Source organism: Pollicipes pollicipes, unplaced genomic scaffold (genome assembly GCF_011947565.3).
Source record: "Pollicipes pollicipes isolate AB1234 unplaced genomic scaffold, Ppol_2.1 Scaffold_4219;HRSCAF=4965_pilon_pilon_pilon, whole genome shotgun sequence".
In the NCBI taxonomy this organism is placed as follows: Eukaryota; Metazoa; Arthropoda; class Thecostraca; order Pollicipedomorpha; family Pollicipedidae; genus Pollicipes; species Pollicipes pollicipes.
The window spans coordinates 22,666,652-22,673,137 of NW_023596448.1; positions in this window are offsets into that span (position 1 = coordinate 22,666,652).

Consider the following 6,486-nt stretch of genomic DNA (forward strand, 5'->3'; position numbering starts at 1 on the left):
GTCGGAAAGTGCTGCGATATAGCTTTAAGTGCCACCCCAATACAAAAAACTTCAATGCAATGCGGTATAACCATCAAGTGTTTTCGTTTCGAGAGATCACTTGCACTTAGGTATCATTTGCTGGTCATCAAACACTGAACGATAGTAGAGACTTAACTGGCGAAAACATCCAATAGAGGCATACTTTACATGACCATTATAAGTTTCCTACTTGGTTGGGTGGTTTGTGCCTCCTGACCAGGGTCGTAGCTTCCTTTTGCTGTATCATTTCTATGAATCATTTTTCACTAATTATAAATTTCAAGGGCTCGACCCCCCAAGGAGCAATTCTGAGGAACGACATCGCTGCTCCCAACTATGGAAAGGGCGTCAAATCTGGGGAAAACTGTTTAAAATGCATTTTGAAGGCGGGCTCAGGCATTTCTCTTCCTGCACACACTCCCCCTCCCTCACCCCTGCGTATTTTGCAAAAGTGCATCTCTGCAGCCCCACATTTCATAATGGCATGACTCTACAAGCACATGAAAACATTGGCACTTTTAGTTTTGTGACGTCATAGGAAAATCAACTGGAAGAGTTGGCGACCTTCACTATCTACGCAGGATCATTACCGGCGCAGAACCCGCCCTTTCTAACATGATCAATTAATTAGTGCAAACCCATGCAATATTGGTATAAATAGATGCTAACGACATTTTTCGAACACTGCCAATGCCTTTTCTAGCGCTGCATGCAATATGACGACAACTTAAGCGTTTCATCCCACGCCCGTCCACCGTTCAGAACGCCCAGTCTACGGCGCGACGGCAGCGTGAGAGACCCACACCAGCGATGCTCAGCATCTCGCCTCAAAGCCGCTGTTCCTCTCAGCAGCAGAAAGCCCCGGATAAATCCTCGGCATGTGTCGCTCCAACGTCCTCCGTTGACCTCTGAAGCTACAGTTCACGCATCCGCAAACAACAAGCCTCCTAGATGGCCGGGGCTTACTAAGGACGCCCTCAATGGCAGATCCTTAGAAAAGCTGCACAGCGCCTTAAAAAGGTTGACGATTGGCTATGCTTTTTCAACCAGTAAGGTTGTCATGACACGAACACAACCAACAGCGGTCCACGCCAGCCACGATTCTTAGGACTAGGAATATGCCTAGTCATTTGGTTTTTATACTGTTAGGTATGTGAAGTGAGCTTTGGCTGAAAATCCTGTGAAAAGTGCTGATCTGATGGGCGTTGGAAAAACATTGCGTCACCTCTGATCTGTGACGTCATCACTGAAAATGTGAAGTTTGAATTATTTTTCTGTCCTCTGCTAAAAGCTATCCTGATTAAAGCCACTATGTTTGGCAACATCTTGTGACTTAATTAGCTCATACAACAAAACATAAGAATTTCGACATGTTCTCTATATAAGCTCGCGCTGCGAGCGTAGCGTGCACTGCATGCGCCGGTTGAAAGCTTTAATATGTCCCTAGAACAACTTACGTTTCAACATTTCATGGCAACTTGAATGAACTTTTGATCGATTGTACCATCTCACTCGTCCTGGTGATGGTACAAAAGGTGTCCAAACATTGAAATATATGTATATATATATATATATATATATATATATATATATAGAGAGAGAGAGAGAGAGAGAGAGAGAGGAGAGAGAGAGAGAGAGAGAGAGAGAGAGAGAGACTTGTATATATATATATATATATATATATATATATATATATATATGTATATATATATACAAATATATATATATATACACAAATATATATATATATATATATATGTATGTACAAATATATATATATATATATATATATATATATATATATATATGTGTGTATATATATATATATATATATATATATATATATATATGTATATATATATATATATATATATATATATATATATATATATATATATATGCATATATGACTGAATTTTTTAAATGACTGATGAAATGGTCGGCTTCATAGATGCAGACGACTCAGCGAGTTCAGTAAAAAACTGAAGACCTTATCAATTGAAAGCAACTATCAACGAAGTCATGCCCAGAATATCTATATAGTTCCAGTCAAATGATCTCTCTTCAAAGATGTCGAAAACATTAAAACAGCCTTGCGTTACTCCCGACACACACATGTTGAGGTAAAAAATGAAGATATGATTGAGGGAAAAGGAACTCAAATAATCAGCGGATGTACTCACAAAAGGTATGAAATTTTCTTGCCATGTCAAACCATAGCGTTGATTATAAACCGTAACATGGGTGTAATTTGTAGCGGTAGACGACAATAGATCCCATGCATGGTCTATTGCTCTACAACTCCGAGGGCTTACCCTATCTTGGACCAGATCAGGACCCTGGTTGCCCAAAAACTATGAAGTGCATTAACCAGACGTAGTATTGTAGCATTCCGCTTAAGCGTTTCTTGGCGTTAGAGGCCTGTCAGCCGTCATACTTGACACTGACTACGTTGATTTCTCTTTCACTTTTAAGTTGCATTTGTGTACGTCATTTTTCCCCGGCATTAACCTCGGAAATACTAGCTCGTATGTGATCCTCTGCCTTGTATGTTTAATGCCTCTTTTATTTCCTACCGGGGAGCACCGCAGAAGTGCATTCTCTTGTCCTAGATGAGGGCTGATGTACGGCTCTGTGCGTCGCGGTGGACAGGGGCGGGCACCCGGGGTCACCCGTCTATGGTTGACGGGTAGAAAACCTGCCTTAGTGCATGCCCATATACAAATGTGGAAACGGAGTCACTTTTACATTCGATGTCAAATTTTGGCTCGAGCATGAATCTGTGGTGGAGCTTTTTACGACTACCAAGCTCGTTTCTTCCATGGCGTAGCGTTTTACCGCCAGAGGTGAAATACAGGCTCCAACCTGCGTCTCTTGAAATTTATGTCACACCGATGGTTGTAAAGTTCAAATGGCAATTGGGGCACCGAAGTGGGCTAAAACGACGTCTGGGCACTGGCGAGATTTTCAGAGTCTCTTGTGACAGGGGAAGAGTTCGCGGAGGGCGATGTCGCACGGCGGTGATTTGAGATAGATTGGGTTGCCATGGCGACATCAGGGGAAATGGCCAGGAGTTGGCCCGGCCAGCTCGTTGCGTCCAAAGTGGCCGCGAGGCCGGCTAGCCATCAGCAAACCTTCCCAGCTGGCACTGGCCCACGCAGGCAGTTATCAAGCATTGCTGGATGTTATTATCTTGAGTTGCGTATCTTGCGTTGACTCTTTTATTGGGCAAGACAAGCGATCTGAAGTCGACTGAAGGGTATTTCATGTGCAATGCTCACCTGACTGAATTCTTAGTCTACCCATAGTGTGTAAGAACCTTGATAAACGGGCAGAAATGTTCGCGTTGTAGACGGATTTTCCATGCTACTTATGTTAATCAATTGAATATGATGCGTTTATTTGCATTATCAACGTTGTCCATACCCTTTAGAAGATCTGATCCCAATTCCGTCTCATTTAAAATCCCTTCATGACACAATTCGAGACAAAACCAATGCGTAACAGCTTCTCCTGGCACATGAAAAGACAACTGTAATGATCTGTCGCTGGTGTCCTCCAAAGTCAGCAGCCGCAGGCCCTTCTTAGTCACACAGCCATGCGTACGGCTGTGTGACTAAGCACTGAGCACATGCCTCCAATACCTTACAAGCAACTGTGGCATAGCCATGCATGCACTCAGAGGCTCTGCTGCGTGGTAAAAATAGAAGAATTAAGACTTTCAAGAGCTTCCATGCAACGCTCACCGATGTAGTGTTAAGTTCTGGAAAATTGTCGAAAGTTGTGGCTGGAAAGGGGCAGGGGGATTTACGCTTGTCTGCCTAAAGCTGAGTCCCATGCACATGTGCAAAATGCACATAATATATCACAACATTGCAACAATTGCACAATATTATATGTGATATGCACATAGCATGCGTACACATAACATGAACAGCAAGCGTCACAATTAAGGCAATCATGTCGCACAGGATGCGCATATAACATAACATAGGTATGCCTTGGGACATACCTACGTGAGATGGTCCTCATTTGACAACAAATGTGATGAAAAATTCACTTGTCACCGCAGCATTGGTACGATCTTCAGTACAAAAAATTGCACAATTTAGTATATATACTCCTCAATACGCCATCGTCTGATTAGGTCGTGGAACGTTTCTATAATGTGAGTCGCCGGCCGACTAGTCGTGCTAGAATTGCCACTTAAGCGGACGGGCTAACTCACTTGTGGTACTTCTACGCGCAGTAAGGTGGCATTGGTAGCCTATGCGTGTATACTTATGTTTCGAGCGGTACGTGCAGGCGTTTTTGCCCTTTGTGGTGGTATCCTTTTTTGCGCGATTTTATATTTTTGCTTGCATATGCATCCTCGTTAGTAAGGGTGTTATTTTAAATTATCAAACTTCAAGCCTCACGTCAGTCATAACCAGAAGGACTGCCCACATGCCTGCCTTGGGAATTACAAAACCCTGTTCGTGATCGAGATTTGGATTTACCGCCGTCAGCTGTATGAAAGCCAGCTGTTGTCCGTTGATGCGGTGATTTGTGCCCACGTACTCCTGACACGAACAAGCGAATGCTCGCATTTTTTACCTTGGAGACAGCATGGCCAATGACGAGGAGGAATTAAATTGCCAGCTCTATGACGTCACACATCTCTAAGTGCCTTTAACATGAGCAGACATTCACGGCATCCTCGCTCAGTAACGATACTATTTTAAGTGACGAAAAGCTTATAACTGTGAATTGCAGGGAATGCTCTTGAAGTGGCTATCTCAGTTCAAAGTCCCATACAAAAGTAGAACAGTTTCCTTAAGGTAAACACCACCATGCTAGAGGCTTTCTGCCGCATCCCACGAAGTGTGACGAGTTGACTCGCATGATGAGGACGAACCTGAATCCTGCACCCAGACCTGGCACTGAGCATCGTGCTATAGTTGCAGTCTATCAAACAATGGTTTTAGGGACCGCGCCATAATCTGGTAGTCTGTTGAAGACAAGCTTCTGAGCACGTTTGTCTTTCGAAGCGTTCCACTGGCAGCATCTCACACTTCAGTCCACTGGCATTCCAAACGCGTCTTACCCGGGCAGGCTCCTTCATCTTTTCTGCATCACCGCTGCGACGGTCCCTCCAACAAAAGGCCGTGGCGTCGGAGGTCGCAGAGAGCTGGGTGACACGGGCCAGCAGCGGAACGGGAGCGGTGACGGCTCCAGCGGCTGCCGGATCCTCGAGCTCGTGCGCCCACGCCGAGTTAGTCAGCTACTGAGTTTTAAGGGCGCGTCAAGTGCATTGGTTATTTGCATCGCCCGCTGCCAGGCCGACTGCCAGTGCTCGTCAGAGGTACGAACTCGCGACCTTTCTCAGCTGGTGCCAGCCGCAGCCGGTGGTGACCTCCAGTCAGTGCGGCCGTGATTCTCAGAGTGCATCTGGGGGAATCTGTGTGCTTAAGTTCCGGCTGACAGACGGCTCGCAAGCATCTTCAAAGAAATGGATCCGGAGCTGGGAATTCAGGGTCGTAACTCGAAGCTCATTTTGAGACCTGCAGGTTTCCGTCTGTTGGTGACTGTCTCGCGCGACAGTCATCGCTGCAGGGAGTAGTTTCGCCAAGTAAGCTGTCAGGCCTCGGTGAGCTGAGCCTACAGACAAAACAAACAGAAACGGGTTTCCTCCCGAAGTTCACCTACTTTCCTCGAAAGGTCGGGTCCTCACCTAGAGACCTGCCATAACGTGTGGATACTCTCAATTTACATACAACATTTGCTTTCAAAGGGTAGGTCTCGGAGGTGAGGGGGAGGGGGGGGGGGCTAGGGCGGGCCCCACCCCCAACTGAGCAAGAAACTACATCCCTACCTCACTACAGTATCCAGCGTCTGCCCTGACTCACCAGCTTGTGCTGTCAGGCGCCCGTATCGTGCGGGCACCGGCTGCGCTGCAAAAAGGCCCCCGCGCGTGGTGCATATTGACTGGATGCTACTGTGCAACAGTTACGACATTCAGCAACGATGTGGAGCGTCTGTCACAATCTTTACGTAAACACATTTCCTCGACATCTCCCCATTCAACGGTTTGGTCGGAAGCCCAAAACATCTTGTGTGATTTACGACAGCAGCAAAATCATCCCACCCAAACAAGCATGCAGCATTATGACAATGGCATTGCCTGCTGCATCTGAAAGGCAGGACAAGGCAAACTGTGCCTCTGTTTACGACATCAATCTCCACCAAAAAGAATCCCCCAACCATAAAACGTGAAAGATCGATTGCGGACGAGATGGATCAGATTTGTATCGGAATGGACTGCCGACAGACGATGAAATGGCGTAATTTGGGCTAACAGCTTCCCGGCTTACCGCTCTTCCTGCCTCTACTGTGATAGCTGCCCGGTGTACCAATCTTCTCGCCTCTACTGGGACAGCTGCTCGGCTTATCACTCTTCCCGCCTCGACTGGAACAGCTGCCCGG